This window comes from Trichomycterus rosablanca, chromosome 3 (assembly GCF_030014385.1).
Source record: "Trichomycterus rosablanca isolate fTriRos1 chromosome 3, fTriRos1.hap1, whole genome shotgun sequence".
NCBI lineage: Eukaryota > Metazoa > Chordata > Actinopteri > Siluriformes > Trichomycteridae > Trichomycterus > Trichomycterus rosablanca.
The window spans coordinates 39293081-39317559 of record NC_085990.1 but is presented as its reverse complement, the minus strand read 5'-3'; the positions used below and the strand labels follow the sequence as shown (position 1 = coordinate 39317559).

General features: G+C 42.1%; 23 non-coding genes across 23 annotated transcripts; all 23 read right to left on the bottom strand.

Moving 5' to 3' along the window:
• Nucleotides 1-22: 22 nt before the first annotated feature.
• trnas-aga (transfer RNA serine (anticodon AGA)) lies at nucleotides 23-104 on the bottom strand. The gene has a single exon. It is a non-coding gene; the product is annotated as a tRNA-Ser (tRNA).
• Nucleotides 105-545: 441 nt separating this feature from the next.
• On the bottom strand, nucleotides 546-617 carry trnae-cuc (transfer RNA glutamic acid (anticodon CUC)). The gene has a single exon. It is a non-coding gene; the product is annotated as a tRNA-Glu (tRNA).
• Nucleotides 618-1904: 1287 nt separating this feature from the next.
• trnas-aga (transfer RNA serine (anticodon AGA)) lies at nucleotides 1905-1986 on the bottom strand. The gene has a single exon. It is a non-coding gene; the product is annotated as a tRNA-Ser (tRNA).
• Nucleotides 1987-2591: 605 nt separating this feature from the next.
• trnae-cuc (transfer RNA glutamic acid (anticodon CUC)) lies at nucleotides 2592-2663 on the bottom strand. The gene has a single exon. It is a non-coding gene; the product is annotated as a tRNA-Glu (tRNA).
• Nucleotides 2664-3950: 1287 nt separating this feature from the next.
• On the bottom strand, nucleotides 3951-4032 carry trnas-aga (transfer RNA serine (anticodon AGA)). Its single transcript has one exon. It is a non-coding gene; the product is annotated as a tRNA-Ser (tRNA).
• Nucleotides 4033-4637: 605 nt separating this feature from the next.
• trnae-cuc (transfer RNA glutamic acid (anticodon CUC)) lies at nucleotides 4638-4709 on the bottom strand. The gene has a single exon. It is a non-coding gene; the product is annotated as a tRNA-Glu (tRNA).
• A 1286-nt stretch (nucleotides 4710-5995) lies between these two features.
• Nucleotides 5996-6077, bottom strand: trnas-aga (transfer RNA serine (anticodon AGA)). The gene has a single exon. It is a non-coding gene; the product is annotated as a tRNA-Ser (tRNA).
• Nucleotides 6078-6682: 605 nt separating this feature from the next.
• On the bottom strand, nucleotides 6683-6754 carry trnae-cuc (transfer RNA glutamic acid (anticodon CUC)). Its single transcript has one exon. It is a non-coding gene; the product is annotated as a tRNA-Glu (tRNA).
• Nucleotides 6755-8039: 1285 nt separating this feature from the next.
• trnas-aga (transfer RNA serine (anticodon AGA)) lies at nucleotides 8040-8121 on the bottom strand. Its single transcript has one exon. It is a non-coding gene; the product is annotated as a tRNA-Ser (tRNA).
• Nucleotides 8122-8562: 441 nt separating this feature from the next.
• Nucleotides 8563-8634, bottom strand: trnae-cuc (transfer RNA glutamic acid (anticodon CUC)). The gene has a single exon. It is a non-coding gene; the product is annotated as a tRNA-Glu (tRNA).
• Nucleotides 8635-9919: 1285 nt separating this feature from the next.
• trnas-aga (transfer RNA serine (anticodon AGA)) lies at nucleotides 9920-10001 on the bottom strand. Its single transcript has one exon. It is a non-coding gene; the product is annotated as a tRNA-Ser (tRNA).
• Nucleotides 10002-10606: 605 nt separating this feature from the next.
• On the bottom strand, nucleotides 10607-10678 carry trnae-cuc (transfer RNA glutamic acid (anticodon CUC)). Its single transcript has one exon. It is a non-coding gene; the product is annotated as a tRNA-Glu (tRNA).
• A 1285-nt stretch (nucleotides 10679-11963) lies between these two features.
• On the bottom strand, nucleotides 11964-12045 carry trnas-aga (transfer RNA serine (anticodon AGA)). The gene has a single exon. It is a non-coding gene; the product is annotated as a tRNA-Ser (tRNA).
• A 605-nt stretch (nucleotides 12046-12650) lies between these two features.
• Nucleotides 12651-12722, bottom strand: trnae-cuc (transfer RNA glutamic acid (anticodon CUC)). The gene has a single exon. It is a non-coding gene; the product is annotated as a tRNA-Glu (tRNA).
• Nucleotides 12723-14007: 1285 nt separating this feature from the next.
• Nucleotides 14008-14089, bottom strand: trnas-aga (transfer RNA serine (anticodon AGA)). Its single transcript has one exon. It is a non-coding gene; the product is annotated as a tRNA-Ser (tRNA).
• A 441-nt stretch (nucleotides 14090-14530) lies between these two features.
• trnae-cuc (transfer RNA glutamic acid (anticodon CUC)) lies at nucleotides 14531-14602 on the bottom strand. Its single transcript has one exon. It is a non-coding gene; the product is annotated as a tRNA-Glu (tRNA).
• Nucleotides 14603-15887: 1285 nt separating this feature from the next.
• On the bottom strand, nucleotides 15888-15969 carry trnas-aga (transfer RNA serine (anticodon AGA)). Its single transcript has one exon. It is a non-coding gene; the product is annotated as a tRNA-Ser (tRNA).
• A 605-nt stretch (nucleotides 15970-16574) lies between these two features.
• trnae-cuc (transfer RNA glutamic acid (anticodon CUC)) lies at nucleotides 16575-16646 on the bottom strand. Its single transcript has one exon. It is a non-coding gene; the product is annotated as a tRNA-Glu (tRNA).
• Nucleotides 16647-17931: 1285 nt separating this feature from the next.
• Nucleotides 17932-18013, bottom strand: trnas-aga (transfer RNA serine (anticodon AGA)). Its single transcript has one exon. It is a non-coding gene; the product is annotated as a tRNA-Ser (tRNA).
• A 605-nt stretch (nucleotides 18014-18618) lies between these two features.
• Nucleotides 18619-18690, bottom strand: trnae-cuc (transfer RNA glutamic acid (anticodon CUC)). Its single transcript has one exon. It is a non-coding gene; the product is annotated as a tRNA-Glu (tRNA).
• A 1550-nt stretch (nucleotides 18691-20240) lies between these two features.
• trnas-aga (transfer RNA serine (anticodon AGA)) lies at nucleotides 20241-20322 on the bottom strand. Its single transcript has one exon. It is a non-coding gene; the product is annotated as a tRNA-Ser (tRNA).
• A 629-nt stretch (nucleotides 20323-20951) lies between these two features.
• On the bottom strand, nucleotides 20952-21023 carry trnae-cuc (transfer RNA glutamic acid (anticodon CUC)). The gene has a single exon. It is a non-coding gene; the product is annotated as a tRNA-Glu (tRNA).
• Nucleotides 21024-22308: 1285 nt separating this feature from the next.
• Nucleotides 22309-22390, bottom strand: trnas-aga (transfer RNA serine (anticodon AGA)). Its single transcript has one exon. It is a non-coding gene; the product is annotated as a tRNA-Ser (tRNA).
• Nucleotides 22391-24479: the final 2089 nt, after the last annotated feature.

The window sequence follows — 24479 nt, the reverse complement described above, 5'->3', positions numbered from 1 at the left end:
CAGTCAGTGGCTAAAAGTACGTCGTTGTCGGCAGGATTCGAACCTGCGCGGGGAGACCCCAATGGATTTCTAGTCCATCGCCTTAACCACTCGGCCACGACAACATTTAAGCTGTTGTGAACAGCTTAACGTAAAAATCATAACTTTCCTTTCAGCCCACAGGCTGGTCATTTCGGCAGTAGAGAGAACCAATGGGCCAGCCATCACTGAAAGACGCTCGGTGTTCCTAAGTCGTTGTTGTAGTACACCTAAGCCACACCAATTTCAAAACACGTGGGTACAGTAAGTTAAAGGCAAATAAGAAGAAAAAGTCATGATCTGTAAAGTGTCCTCTATAGAGGTACTTGAAACGAGCGCAGAGAGGACATTTGAGGATGATGTTTTAGCATGTGAATTTGGGATTTTTTGTCAATCTAAGCAAAAACATGTAGCAGTAAAGTTCCAGCGTGCACACTCGGTTATATAAATGGGCGCGCATAATGTCTCCGTTGCTTGTAGTAGAAGAGTGATGTACAGTGGGCCGTTTGAAGTAGTAATAGCTGAAGTTCCCTGACCGGGAATCGAACCCGGGCCGCGGCGGTGAGAGCGCCGAATCCTAGCCACTAGACCACCAGGGAGATGTGGTCTCAGGTCTGGCAGTGAGGCTGATGAGATTGAAACCGTTCGAACTTGGCTTTGATTTAGTGCAAACCGATTTGCAAGCATGCGCAGTTGCCAAGCGTTCGGGAAACGCCCACTGAACGAGGCGTCTTTAAAATATTCGGATCTCTTCCAAGTAAACTCAAATCCTCATATGTTTGGATGTTTAGCCTATAGGTGCATGTGCGGATACATCCGTTCATGGCTACACGGTCTGGATGGAAGTTCTGTGACCATACTGATTCTACGTGGACATGCCATTCGACTCTCTCGTCAAAGAAACATCCACTTTTTTCCTGAAGGGAAATAAACTTCTGTCTAGAGTGAGTACAAATGTTCATCCGCTTTGGTTTTGCATGCTTTCATTGCTTTTATTTACTTCACACAGAAACAGACCTAATGCCTTTTTAATCTGTACATCTCAAGCAAAAAGGATGTGTTTGGAAGCATAAAGAAACACGTTTCAACAACGAAAATATTCAGACACTATAGTAAAGTATATAGCTACAACCAAAGGGTACACACAATACCAACGTTTAATGCAAAAGGTACCCGGTCTAATTATTAAACGTTTCGTTTTGAAAGAATCTACGCAAAAACAACACCAACAAAAAAGCTTATCGACGCTTCATGTACTAACACGCAGAGCTCGGAAAACCCGACTCCTGTCCATTATTACTGGTCATTGGCGCTCTCTACTGCTGAGAACAACGAAGCCGTGTTCCAAAAGGAGATCAAAAGGTTTTTGCGTTAAGCTTTTTGCTTCTGCCGGACTGCGCTGGATTGAGCATTTCGAAAAGCGACACTCAGCATGCGCATGTAACAGTCATATGCTATCGGTTTATTGTTCATTATAATAATAACATAAAACGACGACGACGACAGCAATAATTAAAAAAAAAAGACAAAAAAGGGAATAATAATGCAATTTTATTTGTATCAACATGACTGGTGCAAACTGGTCAGGACTGTAGGTACATGCAGCCGCTTCTCAAACTGTGTGATGACTGAGCCCCGATTAAAGCGCATTGAAAGCGGTAGTTTTCTGTGTACGGTTTTTGTTAAACACTGTTCCATGGACAGCATTTTGTATTCATTTTGATGTTGATCAGGAAAGCCCTGGTGATTGTATTCCATTTTTTTTGTTGGTTCCTGAATAGTTTACTGTCCCGAATTAATACTGTGAAAGTGAAAGGCATCATGTGCCAGAATGAAGGTGTATTTGGTAGCTAATGTAGCTACGCAGTCAGTGGCTAAAAGTACGTCGTTGTCGGCAGGATTCGAACCTGCGCGGGGAGACCCCAATGGATTTCTAGTCCATCGCCTTAACCACTCGGCCACGACAACATTTAAACTGTTGTGAACAGCTTAACGTAAAAATCATAACTTTCCTTTCAGCCCACAGGCTGGTCATTTCGGCAGTAGAGAGAACCAATGGGCCAGCCATCACTGAAAGACGCTCGGTGTTCCTAAGTCGTTGTTGTAGTACACCTAAGCCATCTCAAGTATTTTTTTCCCTTTTATTGATTTTCATGTATTTGTTTTTACCGTCAAGCTTCAAACACTGATGCTTTTAACACTGTGCGCGGCACAGATCCGAAAAAGATTCACCAACCTTTTGAGTGTTTATCTAAATCGACATGAAACTGTATTGTTAAAATCCAATTTCAAAACACGTGGGTACAGTAAGTTAAAGGCAAATAAGAAGAAAAAGTCATGATCTGTAAAGTGTCCTCTATAGAGGTACTTACTTGAAACGAGCGCAGAGAGGACATTTGAGGATGATGTTTTAGCATGTGAATTTGGGATTTTTTGTCAATCTAAGCAAAAACATGTAGCAGTAAAGTTCCAGCGTGCACACTCGGTTATATAAATGGGCGCGCATAATGTCTCCGTTGCTTGTAGTAGAAGAGTGATGTACAGTGGGCCGTTTGAAGTAGTAATAGCTGAAGTTCCCTGACCGGGAATCGAACCCGGGCCGCGGCGGTGAGAGCGCCGAATCCTAGCCACTAGACCACCAGGGAGATGTGGTCTCAGGTCTGGCAGTGAGGCTGATGAGATTGAAACCGTTCGAACTTGGCTTTGATTTAGTGCAAACCGATTTGCAAGCATGCGCAGTTGCCAAGCGTTCGGGAAACGCCCACTGAACGAGGCGTCTTTAAAATATTCGGATCTCTTCCAACTAAACTCAAATCCTCATATGTTTGGATGTTTAGCCTATAGGTGCATGTGCGGATACATCCGTTCATGGCTACACGGTCTGGATGGAAGTTCTGTGACCATACTGATTCTACGTGGACATGCCATTCGACTCTCTCGTCAAAGAAACATCCACTGTTTTCCTGAAGGGAAATAAACTTCTGTCTAGAGTGAGTACAAATGTTCATCCGCTTTGGTTTTGCATGCTTTCATTGCTTATATTTACTTCACACAGAAACAGACCTAATGCCTTTTTAATCTGTACATCTCAAGCAAAAAGGATGTGTTTGGAAGCATAAAGAAACACGTTTCAACAACGAAAATATTCAGACACTATAGTAAAGTATATAGCTACAACCAAAGGGTACACACAATACCAACGTTTAATGCAAAAGGTACCCGGTCTAATTATTAAACGTTTCGTTTTGAAAGAATCTACGCAAAAACAACACCAACAAAAAAGCTTATCGACGCTTCATGTACTAACACGCAGAGCTCGGAAAACCCGACTCCTGTCCATTATTACTGGTCATTGGCGCTCTCTACTGCTGAGAACAACGAAGCCGTGTTCCAAAAGGAGATCAAAAGGTTTTTGCGTTAAGCTTTTTGCTTCTGCCGGACTGCGCTGGATTGAGCATTTCGAAAAGCGACACTCAGCATGCGCATGTAACAGTCATATGCTATCGGTTTATTGTTCATTATAATAATAACATAAAACGACGACGACGACAGCAATAATTAAAAAAAAAAGACAAAAAAGGGAATAATAATGCAATTTTATTTGTATCAACATGACTGGTGCAAACTGGTCAGGACTGTAGGTACATGCAGCCGCTTCTCAAACTGTGTGATGACTGAGCCCCGATTAAAGCGCATTGAAAGCGGTAGTTTTCTGTGTACGGTTTTTGTTAAACACTGTTCCATGGACAGCATTTTGTATTCATTTTGATGTTGATCAGGAAAGCCCTGGTGATTGTATTCCATTTTTTTTGTTGGTTCCTGAATAGTTTACTGTCCCGAATTAATACTGTGAAAGTGAAAGGCATCATGTGCCAGAATGAAGGTGTATTTGGTAGCTAATGTAGCTACGCAGTCAGTGGCTAAAAGTACGTCGTTGTCGGCAGGATTCGAACCTGCGCGGGGAGACCCCAATGGATTTCTAGTCCATCGCCTTAACCACTCGGCCACGACAACATTTAAACTGTTGTGAACAGCTTAACGTAAAAATCATAACTTTCCTTTCAGCCCACAGGCTGGTCATTTCGGCAGTAGAGAGAACCAATGGGCCAGCCATCACTGAAAGACGCTCGGTGTTCCTAAGTCGTTGTTGTAGTACACCTAAGCCATCTCAAGTATTTTTTTCCCTTTTATTGATTTTCATGTATTTGTTTTTACCGTCAAGCTTCAAACACTGATGCTTTTAACACTGTGCGCGGCACAGATCCGAAAAAGATTCACCAACCTTTTGAGTGTTTATCTAAATCGACATGAAACTGTATTGTTAAAATCCAATTTCAAAACACGTGGGTACAGTAAGTTAAAGGCAAATAAGAAGAAAAAGTCATGATCTGTAAAGTGTCCTCTATAGAGGTACTTACTTGAAACGAGCGCAGAGAGGACATTTGAGGATGATGTTTTAGCATGTGAATTTGGGATTTTTTGTCAATCTAAGCAAAAACATGTAGCAGTAAAGTTCCAGCGTGCACACTCGGTTATATAAATGGGCGCGCATAATGTCTCCGTTGCTTGTAGTAGAAGAGTGATGTACAGTGGGCCGTTTGAAGTAGTAATAGCTGAAGTTCCCTGACCGGGAATCGAACCCGGGCCGCGGCGGTGAGAGCGCCGAATCCTAGCCACTAGACCACCAGGGAGATGTGGTCTCAGGTCTGGCAGTGAGGCTGATGAGATTGAAACCGTTCGAACTTGGCTTTGATTTAGTGCAAACCGATTTGCAAGCATGCGCAGTTGCCAAGCGTTCGGGAAACGCCCACTGAACGAGGCGTCTTTAAAATATTCGGATCTCTTCCAACTAAACTCAAATCCTCATATGTTTGGATGTTTAGCCTATAGGTGCATGTGCGGATACATCCGTTCATGGCTACACGGTCTGGATGGAAGTTCTGTGACCATACTGATTCTACGTGGACATGCCATTCGACTCTCTCGTCAAAGAAACATCCACTGTTTTCCTGAAGGGAAATAAACTTCTGTCTAGAGTGAGTACAAATGTTCATCCGCTTTGGTTTTGCATGCTTTCATTGCTTATATTTACTTCACACAGAAACAGACCTAATGCCTTTTTAATCTGTACATCTCAAGCAAAAAGGATGTGTTTGGAAGCATAAAGAAACACGTTTCAACAACGAAAATATTCAGACACTATAGTAAAGTATATAGCTACAACCAAAGGGTACACACAATACCAACGTTTAATGCAAAAGGTACCCGGTCTAATTATTAAACGTTTCGTTTTGAAAGAATCTACGCAAAAACAACACCAACAAAAAAGCTTATCGACGCTTCATGTACTAAAACGCAGAGCTCGGAAAACCCGACTCCTGTCCATTATTACTGGTCATTGGCGCTCTCTACTGCTGAGAATAACGAAGCCGTGTTCCAAAAGGAGATCAAAAGGTTTTTGCGTTAAGCTTTTTGCTTCTGCCGGACTGCGCTGGATTGAGCATTTCGAAAAGCGACACTCAGCATGCGCATGTAACAGTCAAATGCTATCGGTTTATTGTTCATTATAATAATAACATAAAACGACGACGACGACAGCAATAATTAAAAAAAAAGACAAAAAAGGGAATAATAATGCAATTTTATTTGTATCAACATGACTGGTGCAAACTGGTCAGGACTGTAGGTACATGCAGCCGCTTCTCAAACTGTGTGATGACTGAGCCCCGATTAAAGCGCATTGAAAGCGGTAGTTTTCTGTGTACGGTTTTTGTTAAACACTGTTCCATGGACAGCATTTTGTATTCATTTTGATGTTGATCAGGAAAGCCCTGGTGATTGTATTCCATTTTTTTTGTTGGTTCCTGAATAGTTTACTGTCCCGAATTAATACTGTGAAAGTGAAAGGCATCATGTGCCAGAATGAAGGTGTATTTGGTAGCTAATGTAGCTACGCAGTCAGTGGCTAAAAGTACGTCGTTGTCGGCAGGATTCGAACCTGCGCGGGGAGACCCCAATGGATTTCTAGTCCATCGCCTTAACCACTCGGCCACGACAACATTTAAGCTGTTGTGAACAGCTTAACGTAAAAATCATAACTTTCCTTTCAGCCCACAGGCTGGTCATTTCGGCAGTAGAGAGAACCAATGGGCCAGCCATCACTGAAAGACGCTCGGTGTTCCTAAGTCGTTGTTGTAGTACACCTAAGCCATCTCAAGTATTTTTTTCCCTTTTATTGATTTTCATGTATTTGTTTTTACCGTCAAGCTTCAAACACTGATGCTTTGAACACTGTGCGCGGCACAGATCCGAAAAAGATTCACCAACCTTTTGAGTGTTTATCTAAATCGACATGAAACTGTATTGTTAAAATCCAATTTCAAAACACGTGAGTACAGTAAGTTAAAGGCAAATAAGAAGAAAAAGTCATGATCTGTAAAGTGTCCTCTATAGAGGTACTTACTTGAAACGAGCGCAGAGAGGACATTTGAGGATGATGTTTTAGCATGTGAATTTGGGAATTTTTGTCAATCTAAGCAAAAACATGTAGCAGTAAAGTTCCAGCGTGCACACTCGGTTATATAAATGGGCGCGCATAATGTCTCCGTTGCTTGTAGTAGAAGAGTGATGTACAGTGGGCCGTTTGAAGTAGTAATAGCTGAAGTTCCCTGACCGGGAATCGAACCCGGGCCGCGGCGGTGAGAGCGCCGAATCCTAGCCACTAGACCACCAGGGAGATGTGCTCTCAGGTCTGGCAGTGAGGCTGATGAGATTGAAACCGTTCGAACTTGGCTTTGATTTAGTGCAAACCGATTTGCAAGCATGCGCAGTTGCCAAGCGTTCGGGAAACGCCCACTGAACGAGGCGTCTTTAAAATATTCGGATCTCTTCCAACTAAACTCAAATCCTCATATGTTTGGATGTTTAGCCTATAGGTGCATGTGCGGATACATCCGTTCATGGCTACACGGTCTGGATGGAAGTTCTGTGACCATACTGATTCTACGTGGACATGCCATTCGACTCTCTCGTCAAAGAAACATCCACTGTTTTCCTGAAGGGAAATAAACTTCTGTCTAGAGTGAGTACAAATGTTCATCCGCTTTGGTTTTGCATGCTTTCATTGCTTATATTTACTTCACACAGAAACAGACCTAATGCCTTTTTAATCTGTACATCTCAAGCAAAAAGGATGTGTTTGGAAGCATAAAGAAACACGTTTCAACAACGAAAATATTCAGACACTATAGTAAAGTATATAGCTACAACCAAAGGGTACACACAATACCAACGTTTAATGCAAAAGGTACCCGGTCTAATTATTAAACGTTTCGTTTTGAAAGAATCTACGCAAAAACAACACCAACAAAAAAGCTTATCGACGCTTCATGTACTAAAACGCAGAGCTCGGAAAACCCGACTCCTGTCCATTATTACTGGTCATTGGCGCTCTCTACTGCTGAGAATAACGAAGCCGTGTTCCAAAAGGAGATCAAAAGGTTTTTGCGTTAAGCTTTTTGCTTCTGCCGGACTGCGCTGGATTGAGCATTTCGAAAAGCGACACTCAGCATGCGCATGTAACAGTCATATGCTATCGGTTTATTGTTCATTATAATAATAACATAAAACGACGACGACGACAGCAATAATTAAAAAAAAGACAAAAAAGGGAATAATAATGCAATTTTATTTGTATCAACATGACTGGTGCAAACTGGTCAGGACTGTAGGTACATGCAGCCGCTTCTCAAACTGTGTGATGACTGAGCCCCGATTAAAGCGCATTGAAAGCGGTAGTTTTCTGTGTACGGTTTTTGTTAAACACTGTTCCATGGACAGCATTTTGTATTCATTTTGATGTTGATCAGGAAAGCCCTGGTGATTGTATTCCATTTTTTTTGTTGGTTCCTGAATAGTTTACTGTCCCGAATTAATACTGTGAAAGTGAAAGGCATCATGTGCCAGAATGAAGGTGTATTTGGTAGCTAATGTAGCTACGCAGTCAGTGGCTAAAAGTACGTCGTTGTCGGCAGGATTCGAACCTGCGCGGGGAGACCCCAATGGATTTCTAGTCCATCGCCTTAACCACTCGGCCACGACAACATTTAAGTTGTTGTGAACAGCTTAACGTAAAAATCATAACTTTCCTTTCAGCCCACAGGCTGGTCATTTCGGCAGTAGAGAGAACCAATGGGCCAGCCATCACTGAAAGACGCTCGGTGTTCCTAAGTCGTTGTTGTAGTACACCTAAGCCACACCAATTTCAAAACACGTGGGTACAGTAAGTTAAAGGCAAATAAGAAGAAAAAGTCATGATCTGTAAAGTGTCCTCTATAGAGGTACTTGAAACGAGCGCAGAGAGGACATTTGAGGATGATGTTTTAGCATGTGAATTTGGGATTTTTTGTCAATCTAAGCAAAAACATGTAGCAGTAAAGTTCCAGCGTGCACACTCGGTTATATAAATGGGCGCGCATAATGTCTCCGTTGCTTGTAGTAGAAGAGTGATGTACAGTGGGCCGTTTGAAGTAGTAATAGCTGAAGTTCCCTGACCGGGAATCGAACCCGGGCCGCGGCGGTGAGAGCGCCGAATCCTAGCCACTAGACCACCAGGGAGATGTGGGCTCAGGTCTGGCAGTGAGGCTGATGAGATTGAAACCGTTCGAACTTGGCTTTGATTTAGTGCAAACCGATTTGCAAGCATGCGCAGTTGCCAAGCGTTCGGGAAACGCCCACTGAACGAGGCGTCTTTAAAATATTCGGATCTCTTCCAACTAAACTCAAATCCTCATATGTTTGGATGTTTAGCCTATAGGTGCATGTGCGGATACATCCGTTCATGGCTACACGGTCTGGATGGAAGTTCTGTGACCATACTGATTCTACGTGGACATGCCATTCGACTCTCTCGTCAAAGAAACATCCACTGTTTTCCTGAAGGGAAATAAACTTCTGTCTAGAGTGAGTACAAATGTTCATCCGCTTTGGTTTTGCATGCTTTCATTGCTTATATTTACTTCACACAGAAACAGACCTAATGCCTTTTTAATCTGTACATCTCAAGCAAAAAGGATGTGTTTGGAAGCATAAAGAAACACGTTTCAACAACGAAAATATTCAGACACTATAGTAAAGTATATAGCTACAACCAAAGGGTACACACAATACCAACGTTTAATGCAAAAGGTACCCGGTCTAATTATTAAACGTTTCGTTTTGAAAGAATCTACGCAAAAACAACACCAACAAAAAAGCTTATCGACGCTTCATGTACTAAAACGCCGAGCTCGGAAAACCCGACTCCTGTCCATTATTACTGGTCATTGGCGCTCTCTACTGCTGAGAATAACGAAGCCGTGTTCCAAAAGGAGATCAAAAGGTTTTTGCGTTAAGCTTTTTGCTTCTGCCGGACTGCGCTGGATTGAGCATTTCGAAAAGCGACACTCAGCATGCGCATGTAACAGTCAAATGCTATCGGTTTATTGTTCATTATAATAATAACATAAAACGACGACGACGACAGCAATAATAAAAAAAAAGACAAAAAAGGGAATAATAATGCAATTTTATTTGTATCAACATGACTGGTGCAAACTGGTCAGGACTGTAGGTACATGCAGCCGCTTCTCAAACTGTGTGATGACTGAGCCCCGATTAAAGCGCATTGAAAGCGGTAGTTTTCTGTGTACGGTTTTTGTTAAACACTGTTCCATGGACAGCATTTTGTATTCATTTTGATGTTGATCAGGAAAGCCCTGGTGATTGTATTCCATTTTTTTTGTTGGTTCCTGAATAGTTTACTGTCCCGAATTAATACTGTGAAAGTGAAAGGCATCATGTGCCAGAATGAAGGTGTATTTGGTAGCTAATGTAGCTACGCAGTCAGTGGCTAAAAGTACGTCGTTGTCGGCAGGATTCGAACCTGCGCGGGGAGACCCCAATGGATTTCTAGTCCATCGCCTTAACCACTCGGCCACGACAACATTTAAGCTGTTGTGAACAGCTTAACGTAAAAATCATAACTTTCCTTTCAGCCCACAGGCTGGTCATTTCGGCAGTAGAGAGAACCAATGGGCCAGCCATCACTGAAAGACGCTCGGTGTTCCTAAGTCGTTGTTGTAGTACACCTAAGCCATCTCAAGTATTTTTTTCCCTTTTATTGATTTTCATGTATTTGTTTTTACCGTCAAGCTTCAAACACTGATGCTTTTAACACTGTGCGCGGCACAGATCCGAAAAAGATTCACCAACCTTTTGAGTGTTTATCTAAATCGACATGAAACTGTATTGTTAAAATCCAATTTCAAAACACGTGGGTACAGTAAGTTAAAGGCAAATAAGAAGAAAAAGTCATGATCTGTAAAGTGTCCTCTATAGAGGTACTTACTTGAAACGAGCGCAGAGAGGACATTTGAGGATGATGTTTTAGCATGTGAATTTGGGATTTTTTGTCAATCTAAGCAAAAACATGTAGCAGTAAAGTTCCAGCGTACACACTCGGTTATATAAATGGGCGCGCATAATGTCTCCGTTGCTTGTAGTAGAAGAGTGATGTACAGTGGGCCGTTTGAAGTAGTAATAGTTGAAGTTCCCAGACCGGGAATCGAACCCGGGCCGCGGCGGTGAGAGCGCCGAATCCTAGCCACTAGACCACCAGGGAGATGTGGTCTCAGGTCTGGCAGTGAGGCTGATGAGATTGAAACCGTTCGAACTTGGCTTTGATTTAGTGCAAACCGATTTACAAGCATGCGCAGTTGCCAAGCGTTCGGGAAACGCCCACTGAACGAGGCGTCTTTAAAATATTCGGATCTCTTCCAACTAAACTCAAATCCTCATATGTTTGGATGTTTAGCCTATAGGTGCATGTGCGGATACATCCGTTCATGGCTACACGGTCTGGATGGAAGTTCTGTGACCATACTGATTCTACGTGGACATGCCATTCGACTCTCTCGTCAAAGAAACATCCACTGTTTTCCTGAAGGGAAATAAACTTCTGTCTAGAGTGAGTACAAATGTTCATCCGCTTTGGTTTTGCATGCTTTCATTGCTTATATTTACTTCACACAGAAACAGACCTAATGCCTTTTTAATCTGTACATCTCAAGCAAAAAGGATGTGTTTGGAAGCATAAAGAAACACGTTTCAACAACGAAAATATTCAGACACTATAGTAAAGTATATAGCTACAACCAAAGGGTACACACAATACCAACGTTTAATGCAAAAGGTACCCGGTCTAATTATTAAACGTTTCGTTTTGAAAGAATCTACGCAAAAACAACACCAACAAAAAAGCTTATCGACGCTTCATGTACTAAAACGCAGAGCTCGGAAAACCCGACTCCTGTCCATTATTACTGGTCATTGGCGCTCTCTACTGCTGAGAATAACGAAGCCGTGTTCCAAAAGGAGATCAAAAGGTTTTTGCGTTAAGCTTTTTGCTTCTGCCGGACTGCGCTGGATTGAGCATTTCGAAAAGCGACACTCAGCATGCGCATGTAACAGTCATATGCTATCGGTTTATTGTTCATTATAATAATAACATAAAACGACGACGACGACAGCAATAATTAAAAAAAAGACAAAAAAGGGAATAATAATGCAATTTTATTTGTATCAACATGACTGGGGCAAACTGGTCAGGACTGTAGGTACATGCAGCCGCTTCTCAAACTGTGTGATGACTGAGCCCCGATTAAAGCGCATTGAAAGCGGTAGTTTTCTGTGTACGGTTTTTGTTAAACACTGTTCCATGGACAGCATTTTGTATTCATTTTGATGTTGATCAGGAAAGCCCTGGTGATTGTATTCCATTTTTTTTGTTGGTTCCTGAATAGTTTACTGTCCGGAATTAATACTGTGAAAGTGAAAGGCATCATGTGCCAGAATGAAGGTGTATTTGGTAGCTAATGTAGCTACGCAGTCAGTGGCTAAAAGTACGTCGTTGTCGGCAGGATTCGAACCTGCGCGGGGAGACCCCAATGGATTTCTAGTCCATCGCCTTAACCACTCGGCCACGACAACATTTAAGCTGTTGTGAACAGCTTAACGTAAAAATCATAACTTTCCTTTCAGCCCACAGGCTGGTCATTTCGGCAGTAGAGAGAACCAATGGGCCAGCCATCACTGAAAGACGCTCGGTGTTCCTAAGTCGTTGTTGTAGTACACCTAAGCCATCTCAAGTATTTTTTTCCCTTTTATTGATTTTCATGTATTTGTTTTTACCGTCAAGCTTCAAACACTGATGCTTTGAACACTGTGCGCGGCACAGATCCGAAAAAGATTCACCAACCTTTTGAGTGTTTATCTAAATCGACATGAAACTGTATTGTTAAAATCCAATTTCAAAACACGTGAGTACAGTAAGTTAAAGGCAAATAAGAAGAAAAAGTCATGATCTGTAAAGTGTCCTCTATAGAGGTACTTACTTGAAACGAGCGCAGAGAGGACATTTGAGGATGATGTTTTAGCATGTGAATTTGGGAATTTTTGTCAATCTAAGCAAAAACATGTAGCAGTAAAGTTCCAGCGTGCACACTCGGTTATATAAATGGGCGCGCATAATGTCTCCGTTGCTTGTAGTAGAAGAGTGATGTACAGTGGGCCGTTTGAAGTAGTAATAGTTGAAGTTCCCTGACCGGGAATCGAACCCGGGCCGCGGCGGTGAGAGCGCCGAATCCTAGCCACTAGACCACCAGGGAGATGTGGTCTCAGGTCTGGCAGTGAGGCTGATGAGATTGAAACCGTTCGAACTTGGCTTTGATTTAGTGCAAACCGATTTGCAAGCATGCGCAGTTGCCAAGCGTTCGGGAAACGCCCACTGAACGAGGCGTCTTTAAAATATTCGGATCTCTTCCAACTAAACTCAAATCCTCATATGTTTGGATGTTTAGCCTATAGGTGCATGTGCGGATACATCCGTTCATGGCTACACGGTCTGGATGGAAGTTCTGTGACCATACTGATTCTACGTGGACATGCCATTCGACTCTCTCGTCAAAGAAACATCCACTGTTTTCCTGAAGGGAAATAAACTTCTGTCTAGAGTGAGTACAAATGTTCATCCGCTTTGGTTTTGCATGCTTTCATTGCTTATATTTACTTCACACAGAAACAGACCTAATGCCTTTTTAATCTGTACATCTCAAGCAAAAAGGATGTGTTTGGAAGCATAAAGAAACACGTTTCAACAACGAAAATATTCAGACACTATAGTAAAGTATATAGCTACAACCAAAGGGTACACACAATACCAACGTTTAATGCAAAAGGTACCCGGTCTAATTATTAAACGTTTCGTTTTGAAAGAATCTACGCAAAAACAACACCAACAAAAAAGCTTATCGACGCTTCATGTACTAAAACGCAGAGCTCGGAAAACCCGACTCCTGTCCATTATTACTGGTCATTGGCGCTCTCTACTGCTGAGAATAACGAAGCCGTGTTCCAAAAGGAGATCAAAAGGTTTTTGCGTTAAGCTTTTTGCTTCTGCCGGACTGCGCTGGATTGAGCATTTCGAAAAGCGACACTCAGCATGCGCATGTAACAGTCATATGCTATCGGTTTATTGTTCATTATAATAATAACATAAAACGACGACGACGACAGCAATAATTAAAAAAAAGACAAAAAAGGGAATAATAATGCAATTTTATTTGTATCAACATGACTGGTGCAAACTGGTCAGGACTGTAGGTACATGCAGCCGCTTCTCAAACTGTGTGATGACTGAGCCCCGATTAAAGCGCATTGAAAGCGGTAGTTTTCTGTGTACGGTTTTTGTTAAACACTGTTCCATGGACAGCATTTTGTATTCATTTTGATGTTGATCAGGAAAGCCCTGGTGATTGTATTCCATTTTTTTTGTTGGTTCCTGAATAGTTTACTGTCCCGAATTAATACTGTGAAAGTGAAAGGCATCATGTGCCAGAATGAAGGTGTATTTGGTAGCTAATGTAGCTACGCAGTCAGTGGCTAAAAGTACGTCGTTGTCGGCAGGATTCGAACCTGCGCGGGGAGACCCCAATGGATTTCTAGTCCATCGCCTTAACCACTCGGCCACGACAACATTTAAGTTGTTGTGAACAGCTTAACGTAAAAATCATAACTTTCCTTTCAGCCCACAGGCTGGTCATTTCGGCAGTAGAGAGAACCAATGGGCCAGCCATCACTGAAAGACGCTCGGTGTTCCTAAGTCGTTGTTGTAGTACACCTAAGCCACACCAATTTCAAAACACGTGGGTACAGTAAGTTAAAGGCAAATAAGAAGAAAAAGTCATGATCTGTAAAGTGTCCTCTATAGAGGTACTTGAAACGAGCGCAGAGAGGACATTTGAGGATGATGTTTTAGCATGTGAATTTGGGATTTTTTGTCAATCTAAGCAAAAACATGTAGCAGTAAAGTTCCAGCGTGCACACTCGGTTATATAAATGGGCGCGCATAATGTCTCCGTTGCTTGTAGTAGAAGAGTGATGTACAGTGGGCCGTTTGAAGTAGTAATAGCTGAAGTTCCCTGACCGGGAATCGAACCCGGGCCGCGGCGGTGAGAGCGCCGAATCCTAGCCACTAGACCACCAGGGAGATGTGGGCTCAGGTCTGGCAGTGAGGCTGATGAGATTGAAACCGTTCGAACTTGGCTTTGATTTAGTGCAAACCGATTTGCAAGCATGCGCAGTTGCCAAGCGTTCGGGAAACGCCCACTGAACGAGGCGTCTTTAAAATATTCGGATCTCTTCCAACTAAACTCAAATCCTCATATGTTTGGATGTTTAGCCTATAGGTGCATGTGCGGATACATCCGTTCATGGCTACACGGTCTGGATGGAAGTTCTGTGACCATACTGATTCTACGTGGACATGCCATTCGACTCTCTCGTCAAAGAAACATCCACTGTTTTCCTGAAGGGAAATAAACTTCTGTCTAGAGTGAGTACAAATGTTCATCCGCTTTGGTTTTGCATGCTTTCATTGCTTATATTTACTTCACACAGAAACAGACCTAATGCCTTTTTAATCTGTACATCTCAAGCAAAAAGGATGTGTTTGGAAGCATAAAGAAACACGTTTCAACAACGAAAATATTCAGACACTATAGTAAAGTATATAGCTACAACCAAAGGGTACACACAATACCAACGTTTAATGCAAAAGGTACCCGGTCTAATTATTAAACGTTTCGTTTTGAAAGAATCTACGCAAAAACAACACCAACAAAAAAGCTTATCGACGCTTCATGTACTAAAACGCCGAGCTCGGAAAACCCGACTCCTGTCCATTATTACTGGTCATTGGCGCTCTCTACTGCTGAGAATAACGAAGCCGTGTTCCAAAAGGAGATCAAAAGGTTTTTGCGTTAAGCTTTTTGCTTCTGCCGGACTGCGCTGGATTGAGCATTTCGAAAAGCGACACTCAGCATGCGCATGTAACAGTCAAATGCTATCGGTTTATTGTTCATTATAATAATAACATAAAACGACGACGACGACAGCAATAATAAAAAAAAAGACAAAAAAGGGAATAATAATGCAATTTTATTTGTATCAACATGACTGGTGCAAACTGGTCAGGACTGTAGGTACATGCAGCCGCTTCTCAAACTGTGTGATGACTGAGCCCCGATTAAAGCGCATTGAAAGCGGTAGTTTTCTGTGTACGGTTTTTGTTAAACACTGTTCCATGGACAGCATTTTGTATTCATTTTGATGTTGATCAGGAAAGCCCTGGTGATTGTATTCCATTTTTTTTGTTGGTTCCTGAATAGTTTACTGTCCCGAATTAATACTGTGAAAGTGAAAGGCATCATGTGCCAGAATGAAGGTGTATTTGGTAGCTAATGTAGCTACGCAGTCAGTGGCTAAAAGTACGTCGTTGTCGGCAGGATTCGAACCTGCGCGGGGAGACCCCAATGGATTTCTAGTCCATCGCCTTAACCACTCGGCCACGACAACATTTAAGCTGTTGTGAACAGCTTAACGTAAAAATCATAACTTTCCTTTCAGCCCACAGGCTGGTCATTTCGGCAGTAGAGAGAACCAATGGGCCAGCCATCACTGAAAGACGCTCGGTGTTCCTAAGTCGTTGTTGTAGTACACCTAAGCCATCTCAAGTATTTTTTTCCCTTTTATTGATTTTCATGTATTTGTTTTTACCGTCAAGCTTCAAACACTGATGCTTTTAACACTGTGCGCGGCACAGATCCGAAAAAGATTCACCAACCTTTTGAGTGTTTATCTAAATCGACATGAAACTGTATTGTTAAAATCCAATTTCAAAACACGTGGGTACAGTAAGTTAAAGGCAAATAAGAAGAAAAAGTCATGATCTGTAAAGTGTCCTCTATAGAGGTACTTACTTGAAACGAGCGCAGAGAGGACATTTGAGGATGATGTTTTAGCATGTGAATTTGGGATTTTTTGTCAATCTAAGCAAAAACATGTAGCAGTAAAGTTCCAGCGTACACACTCGGTTATATAAATGGGCGCGCATAATGTCTCCGTTGCTTGTAGTAGAAGAGTGATGTACAGTGGGCCGTTTGAAGTAGTAATAGTTGAAGTTCCCAGACCGGGAATCGAACCCGGGCCGCGGCGGTGAGAGCGCCGAATCCTAGCCACTAGACCACCAGGGAGATGTGGTCTCAGGTCTGGCAGTGAGGCTGATGAGATTGAAACCGTTCGAACTTGGCTTTGATTTAGTGCAAACCGATTTACAAGCATGCGCAGTTGCCAAGCGTTCGGGAAACGCCCACTGAACGAGGCGTCTTTAAAATATTCGGATCTCTTCCAACTAAACTCAAATCCTCATATGTTTGGATGTTTAGCCTATAGGTGCATGTGCGGATACATCCGTTCATGGCTACACGGTCTGGATGGAAGTTCTGTGACCATACTGATTCTACGTGGACATGCCATTCGACTCTCTCGTCAAAGAAACATCCACTGTTTTCCTGAAGGGAAATAAACTTCTGTCTAGAGTGAGTACAAATGTTCATCCGCTTTGGTTTTGCATGCTTTCATTGCTTATATTTACTTCACACAGAAACAGACCTAATGCCTTTTTAATCTGTACATCTCAAGCAAAAAGGATGTGTTTGGAAGCATAAAGAAACACGTTTCAACAACGAAAATATTCAGACACTATAGTAAAGTATATAGCTACAACCAAAGGGTACACACAATACCAACGTTTAATGCAAAAGGTACCCGGTCTAATTATTAAACGTTTCGTTTTGAAAGAATCTACGCAAAAACAACACCAACAAAAAAGCTTATCGACGCTTCATGTACTAAAACGCAGAGCTCGGAAAACCCGACTCCTGTCCATTATTACTGGTCATTGGCGCTCTCTACTGCTGAGAATAACGAAGCCGTGTTCCAAAAGGAGATCAAAAGGTTTTTGCGTTAAGCTTTTTGCTTCTGCCGGACTGCGCTGGATTGAGCATTTCGAAAAGCGACACTCAGCATGCGCATGTAACAGTCATATGCTATCGGTTTATTGTTCATTATAATAATAACATAAAACGACGACGACGACAGCAATAATTAAAAAAAAGACAAAAAAGGGAATAATAATGCAATTTTATTTGTATCAACATGACTGGGGCAAACTGGTCAGGACTGTAGGTACATGCAGCCGCTTCTCAAACTGTGTGATGACTGAGCCCCGATTAAAGCGCATTGAAAGCGGTAGTTTTCTGTGTACGGTTTTTGTTAAACACTGTTCCATGGACAGCATTTTGTATTCATTTTGATGTTGATCAGGAAAGCCCTGGTGATTGTATTCCATTTTTTTTGTTGGTTCCTGAATAGTTTACTGTCCGGAATTAATACTGTGAAAGTGAAAGGCATCATGTGCCAGAATGAAGGTGTATTTGGTAGCTAATGTAGCTACGCAGTCAGTGGCTAAAAGTACGTCGTTGTCGGCAGGATTCGAACCTGCGCGGGGAGACCCCAATGGATTTCTAGTCCATCGCCTTAACCACTCGGCCACGACAACATTTAAGCTGTTGTGAACAGCTTAACGTAAAAATCATAACTTTCCTTTCAGCCCACAGGCTGGTCATTTCGGCAGTAGAGAGAACCAATGGGCCAGCCATCACTGAAAGACGCTCGGTGTTCCTAAGTCGTTGTTGTAGTACACCTAAGCCATCTCAAGTATTTTTTTCCCTTTTATTGATTTTCATGTATTTGTTTTTACCGTCAAGCTTCAAACACTGATGCTTTGAACACTGTGCGCGGCACAGATCCGAAAAAGATTCACCAACCTTTTGAGTGTTTATCTAAATCGACATGAAACTGTATTGTTAAAATCCAATTTCAAAACACGTGGGTACAGTAAGTTAAAGGCAAATAAGAAGAAAAAGTCATGATCTGTAAAGTGTCCTCTATAGAGGTACTTACTTGAAACGAGCGCAGAGAGGACATTTGAGGATGATGTTTTAGCATGTGAATTTGGGATTTTTTGTCAATCTAAGCAAAAACATGTAGCAGTAAAGTTCCAGCGTGCACACTCGGTTATATAAATGGGCGCGCATAATGTCTCCGTTGCTTGTAGTAGAAGAGTGATGTACAGTGGGCCGTTTGAAGTAGTAATAGCTGAAGTTCCCTGACCGGGAATCGAACCCGGGCCGCGGCGGTGAGAGCGCCGAATCCTAGCCACTAGACCACCAGGGAGATGTGGTCTCAGGTCTGGCAGTGAGGCTGATGAGATTGAAACCGTTCGAACTTGGCTTTGATTTAGTGCAAACCGATTTGCAAGCATGCGCAGTTGCCAAGCGTTCGGGAAATAAAACGACGACGACGACAGCAATAATTAAAAAAAAGACAAAAAAGGGAATAATAATGCAATTTTATTTGTATCAACATGACTGGTGCAAACTGGTCAGGACTGTAGGTACATGCAGCCGCTTCTCAAACTGTGTGATGACTGAGCCCCGATTAAAGCGCATTGAAAGCGGTAGTTTTCTGTGTACGGTTTTTGTTAAACACTGTTCCATGGACAGCATTTTGTATTCATTTTGATGTTGATCAGGAAAGCCCTGGTGATTGTACGCCCACTGAACGAGGCGTCTTTAAAATATTCGGATCGCTTCCAACTAAACTCAAATCCTCATATGTTTGGATGTTTAGCCTATAGGTGCATGTGCGGATACATCCGTTCATGGCTACACGGTCTGGATGGAAGTTCTGTGACCATACTGATTCTACGTGGACATGCCATTCGACTCTCTCGTCAAAGAAACATCCACTGTTTTCCTGAAGGGAAATAAACTTCTGTCTAGAGTGAGTACAAATGTTCATCCGCTTTGGTTTTGCATGCTTTCATTGCTTATATTTACTTCACACAGAAACAGACCTAATGCCTTTTTAATCTGTACATCTCAAGCAAAAAGGATGTGTTTGGAAGCATAAAGAAACACGTTTCAACAACGAAAATATTCAGACACTATAGTAAAGTATATAGCTACAACCAAAGGGTACACACAATACCAACGTTTAATGCAAAAGGTACCCGGTCTAATTATTAAACGTTTCGTTTTGAAAGAATCTACGCAAAAACAACACCAACAAAAAAGCTTATCGACGCTTCATGTACTAAAACGCCGAGCTCGGAAAACCCGACTCCTGTCCATTATTACTGGTCATTGGCGCTCTCTACTGCTGAGAATAACGAAGCCGTGTTCCAAAAGGAGATCAAAAGGTTTTTGCGTTAAGCTTTTTGCTTCTGCCGGACTGCGCTGGATTGAGCATTTCGAAAAGCGACACTCAGCATGCGCATGTAACAGTCAAATGCTATCGGTTTATTGTTCATTATAATAATAACATAAAACTACGACGACGACAGCAATAATAAAAAAAAAGACAAAAAAGGGAATAATAATGCAATTTTATTTGTATCAACATGACTGGTGCAAACTGGTCAGGACTGTAGGTACATGCAGCCGCTTCTCAAACTGTGTGATGACTGAGCCCCGATTAAAGCGCATTGAAAGCGGTAGTTTTCTGTGTACGGTTTTTGTTAAACACTGTTCCATGGACAGCATTTTGTATTCATTTTGATGTTGATCAGGAAAGCCCTGGTGATTGTATTCCATTTTTTTTTGTTGGTTCCTGAATAGTTTACTGTCCCAAATTAATACTGTGAAAGTGAAAGGCATCATGTGCCAGAATGAAGGTGTATTTGGTAGCTAATGTAGCTACGCAGTCAGTGGCTAAAAGTACGTCGTTATCGGCAGGATTCGAACCTGCGCGGGGAGACCCCAATGGATTTCTAGTCCATCGCCTTAACCACTCGGCCACGACAACATTTAAGCTGTTGTGAACAGCTTAACGTAAAAATCATAACTTTCCTTTCAGCCCACAGGCTGGTCATTTCGGCAGTAGAGAGAACCAATGGGCCAGCCATCACTGAAAGACGCTCGGTGTTCCTAAGTCGTTGTTGTAGTACACCAAGCCACCTTAAGTATTTTTCCTTTTTTATTGATTTTCATGTATTTGTTTTTACCGTCAAGGTTTTTAGACTCTTTCCTTCGTGACGCCTCAAACACTGATGCTTTGAACACTGTGCGCGGCACAGATCCGAAAAAGATTCACCAACCTTTTGAGTGTTTATCTAAATCTACATGAAACTGTATTGTTAAAATTCAATTTCAAAACACGTGAGTACAGTAAGTTAAAGGCAAATAAGAAGAAAAAGTCATGATCTGTAAAGTGTCCTCTATAGAGGTACTTACTTGAAACGAGCGCAGAGAGGACATTTGAGGATGATGTTTTAGCATGTGAATTTGGGATTTTTTGTCAATCTAAGCAAAAACATGTAGCAGTAAAGTTCCAGCGTGCACACTCGGTTATATAAATGGGCGCGCATAATGTCTCCGTTGCTTGTAGTAGAAGAGTGATGTACAGTGGGCCGTTTGAAGTAGTAATAGCTGAAGTTCCCTGACCGGGAATCGAACCCGGGCCGCGGCGGTGAGAGCGCCGAATCCTAGCCACTAGACCACCAGGGAGATGTGGTCTCAGGTCTGGCAGTGAGGCTGATGAGATTGAAACCGTTCGAACGTGGCTTTGATTTAGTGCAAACCGATTTGCAAGCATGCGCAGTTGCCAAGCGTTCGGGAAACGCCCACTGAACGAGGCGTCTTTAAAATATTCGAATCGCTTCCAACTAAACTCAAATCCTCATATGTTTGGATGTTTAGCCTATAGGTGCATGTGCGGATACATCCGTTCATGGCTACACGGTCTGGATGGAAGTTCTGTGACCATACTGATTCTACGTGGACATGCCATTCGACTCTCTCGTCAAAGAAACATCCACTGTTTTCCTGAAGGGAAATAAACTTCTGTCTAGAGTGAGTACAAATGTTCATCCGCTTTGGTTTTGCATGCTTTCATTGCTTATATTTACTTCACACAGAAACAGACCTAATGCCTTTTTAATCTGTACATCTCAAGCAAAAAGGATGTGTTTGGAAGCATAAAGAAACACGTTTCAACAACGAAAATATTCAGACACTATAGTAAAGTATATAGCTACAACCAAAGGGTACACACAATACCAACGTTTAATGCAAAAGGTACCCGGTCTAATTATTAAACGTTTCGTTTTGAAAGAATCTACGCAAAAACAACACCAACAAAAAAGCTTATCGACGCTTCATGTACTAAAACGCCGAGCTCGGAAAACCCGACTCCTGTCCATTATTACTGGTCATTGGCGCTCTCTACTGCTGAGAATAACGAAGCCGTGTTCCAAAAGGAGATCAAAAGGTTTTTGCGTTAAGCTTTTTGCTTCTGCCGGACTGCGCTGGATTGAGCATTTCGAAAAGCGACACTCAGCATGCGCATGTAACAGTCAAATGCTATCGGTTTATTGTTCATTATAATAATAACATAAAACGACGATGACGACAGCAATAATAAAAAAAAAGACAAAAAAGGGAATAATAATGCAATTTTATTTGTATCAACATGACTGGTGCAAACTGGTCAGGACTGTAGGTACATGCAGCCGCTTCTCAAACTGTGTGATGACTGAGCCCCGATTAAAGCGCATTGAAAGCGGTAGTTTTCTGTGTACGGTTTTTGTTAAACACTGTTCCATGGACAGCATTTTGTATTCATTTTGATGTTGATCAGGAAAGCCCTGGTGATTGTATTCCATTTTTTTTGTTGGTTCCTGAATAGTTTACTGTCCCGAATTAATACTGTGAAAGTGAAAGGCATCATGTGCCAGAATGAAGGTGTATTTGGTAGCTAATGTAGCTACGCAGTCAGTGGCTAAAAGTACGTCGTTGTCGGCAGGATTCGAACCTGCGCGGGGAGACCCCAATGGATTTCTAGTCCATCGCCTTAACCACTCGGCCACGACAACATTTAAGCTGTTGTGAACAGCTCAACGTAAAAATCATAACTTTCCTTTCAGCCCACAGGCTGGTCATTTCGGCAGTAGAGAGAACCAATGGGCCAGCCATCACTGAAAGACGCTCGGTGTTCCTAAGTCGTTGTTGTAGTACACCAAGCCACCTTAAGTATTTTTCCTTTTTTATTGATTTTCATGTATTTGTTTTTACCGTCAAGCTTTTTAGACTCTTTCCTTCGTGACGCCTCAAACACTGATGCTTTGAACACTGTGCGCGGCACAGATCCGAAAAAGATTCACCAACCTTTTGAGTGTTTATCTAAATCTACATGAAACTGTATTGTTAAAATCCAATTTCAAAACACGTGGGTACAGTAAGTTAAAGGCAAATAAGAAGAAAAAGTCATGATCTGTAAAGTGTCCTCTATAGAGGTACTTACTTGAAACGAGCGCAGAGAGGACATTTGAGGATGATGTTTTAGCATGTGAATTTGGGATTTTTTGTCAATCTAAGCAAAAACATGTAGCAGTAAAGTTCCAGCGTGCACACTCGGTTATACAGGTCCTTCTAAAAAAATTAGCATATTGTGATAAAGTTCATTATTTTCCATAATGTAATGATAAAAATTTAACTTTCATATATTTTAGATTCATTGCACACCAACTGAAATATTTCAGGTCTTTTATTGTTTTAATACTGATGATTTTGGCATACAGCTCATGAAAACCCAAAATTCCTATCTCAAAAAATTAGCATATTTCATCCGACCAATAAAAGAAAAGTGTTTTTAATACAAAAAAAGTCAACCTTCAAATAATTATGTTCAGTTATGCACTCAATACTTGGTCGGGAATCCTTTTGCAGAAATGACTGCTTCAATGCGGCGTGGCATGGAGGCAATCAGCCTGTGGCACTGCTGAGGTGTTATGGAGGCCCAGGATGCTTCGATAGCGGCCTTAAGCTCATCCAGAGTGTTGGGTCTTGTGTCTCTCAACTTTCTCTTCACAATATCCCACAGATTCTCTATGGGGTTCAGGTCAGGAGAGTTGGCAGGCCAATTGAGCACAGTAATACCATGGTCAGTAAACCATTCACCAGTGGTTTTGGCACTGTGAGCAGGTGCCAGGTCGTGCTGAAAAATGAAATCTTCATCTCCATAAAGCTTTTCAGCAGATGGAAGCATGAAGTGCTCCAAAATCTCCTGATAGCTAGCTGCATTGACCCTGCCCTTGATAAAACACAGTGGACCAACACCAGCAGCTGACATGGCACCCCAGACCATCACTGACTGTGGGTACTTGACACTGGACTTCAGGCATTTTGGCATTTCCTTCTCCCCAGTCTTCCTCCAGACTCTGGCACCTTGATTTCCGAAAACAGTACTTTCGACCACTGAGCAACAGTCCAGTGCTGCTTCTCTGTAGCCCAGGTCAGGCGCTTCTGCCGCTGTTTCTGGTTCAAAAGTGGCTTGACCTGGGGAATGCGGCACCTGTAGCCCATTTCCTGCACACGCCTGTGCACGGTGGCTCTGGATGTTTCTACTCCAGACTCAGTCCACTGCTTCCGCAGGTCCCCCAAGGTCTGGAATCGGCCCTTCTCCACAATCTTCCTCAGGGTCCGGTCACCTCTTCTCGTTGTGCAGCGTTTTCTGCCACACTTTTTCCTTCCCACAGACTTCCCACTGAGGTGCCTTGAAACAGCACTCTGGGAACAGCCTATTCGTTCAGAAATTTCTTTCTGTGTCTTACCCTCTTGCTTGAGGGTGTCAATGATGGCCTTCTGGACAGCAGTCAGGTCGGCAGTCTTACCCATGATTGCAGTTTTGAGTAATGAACCAGGCTGGGAGTTTTTAAAAGCCTCAGGAATCTTTTGCAGGTGTTTAGAGTTAATTCGTTGATTCAGATGATTAGGTTAATAGCTCGTTTAGAGAACCTTTTCATGATATGCTAATTTTTTGAGATAGGAATTTTGGGTTTTCATGAGCTGTATGCCAAAATCATCAGTATTAAAACAATAAAAGACCTGAAATATTTCAGTTGGTGTGCAATGAATCTAAAATATATGAAAGTTTAATTTTTATCATTACATTATGGAAAATAA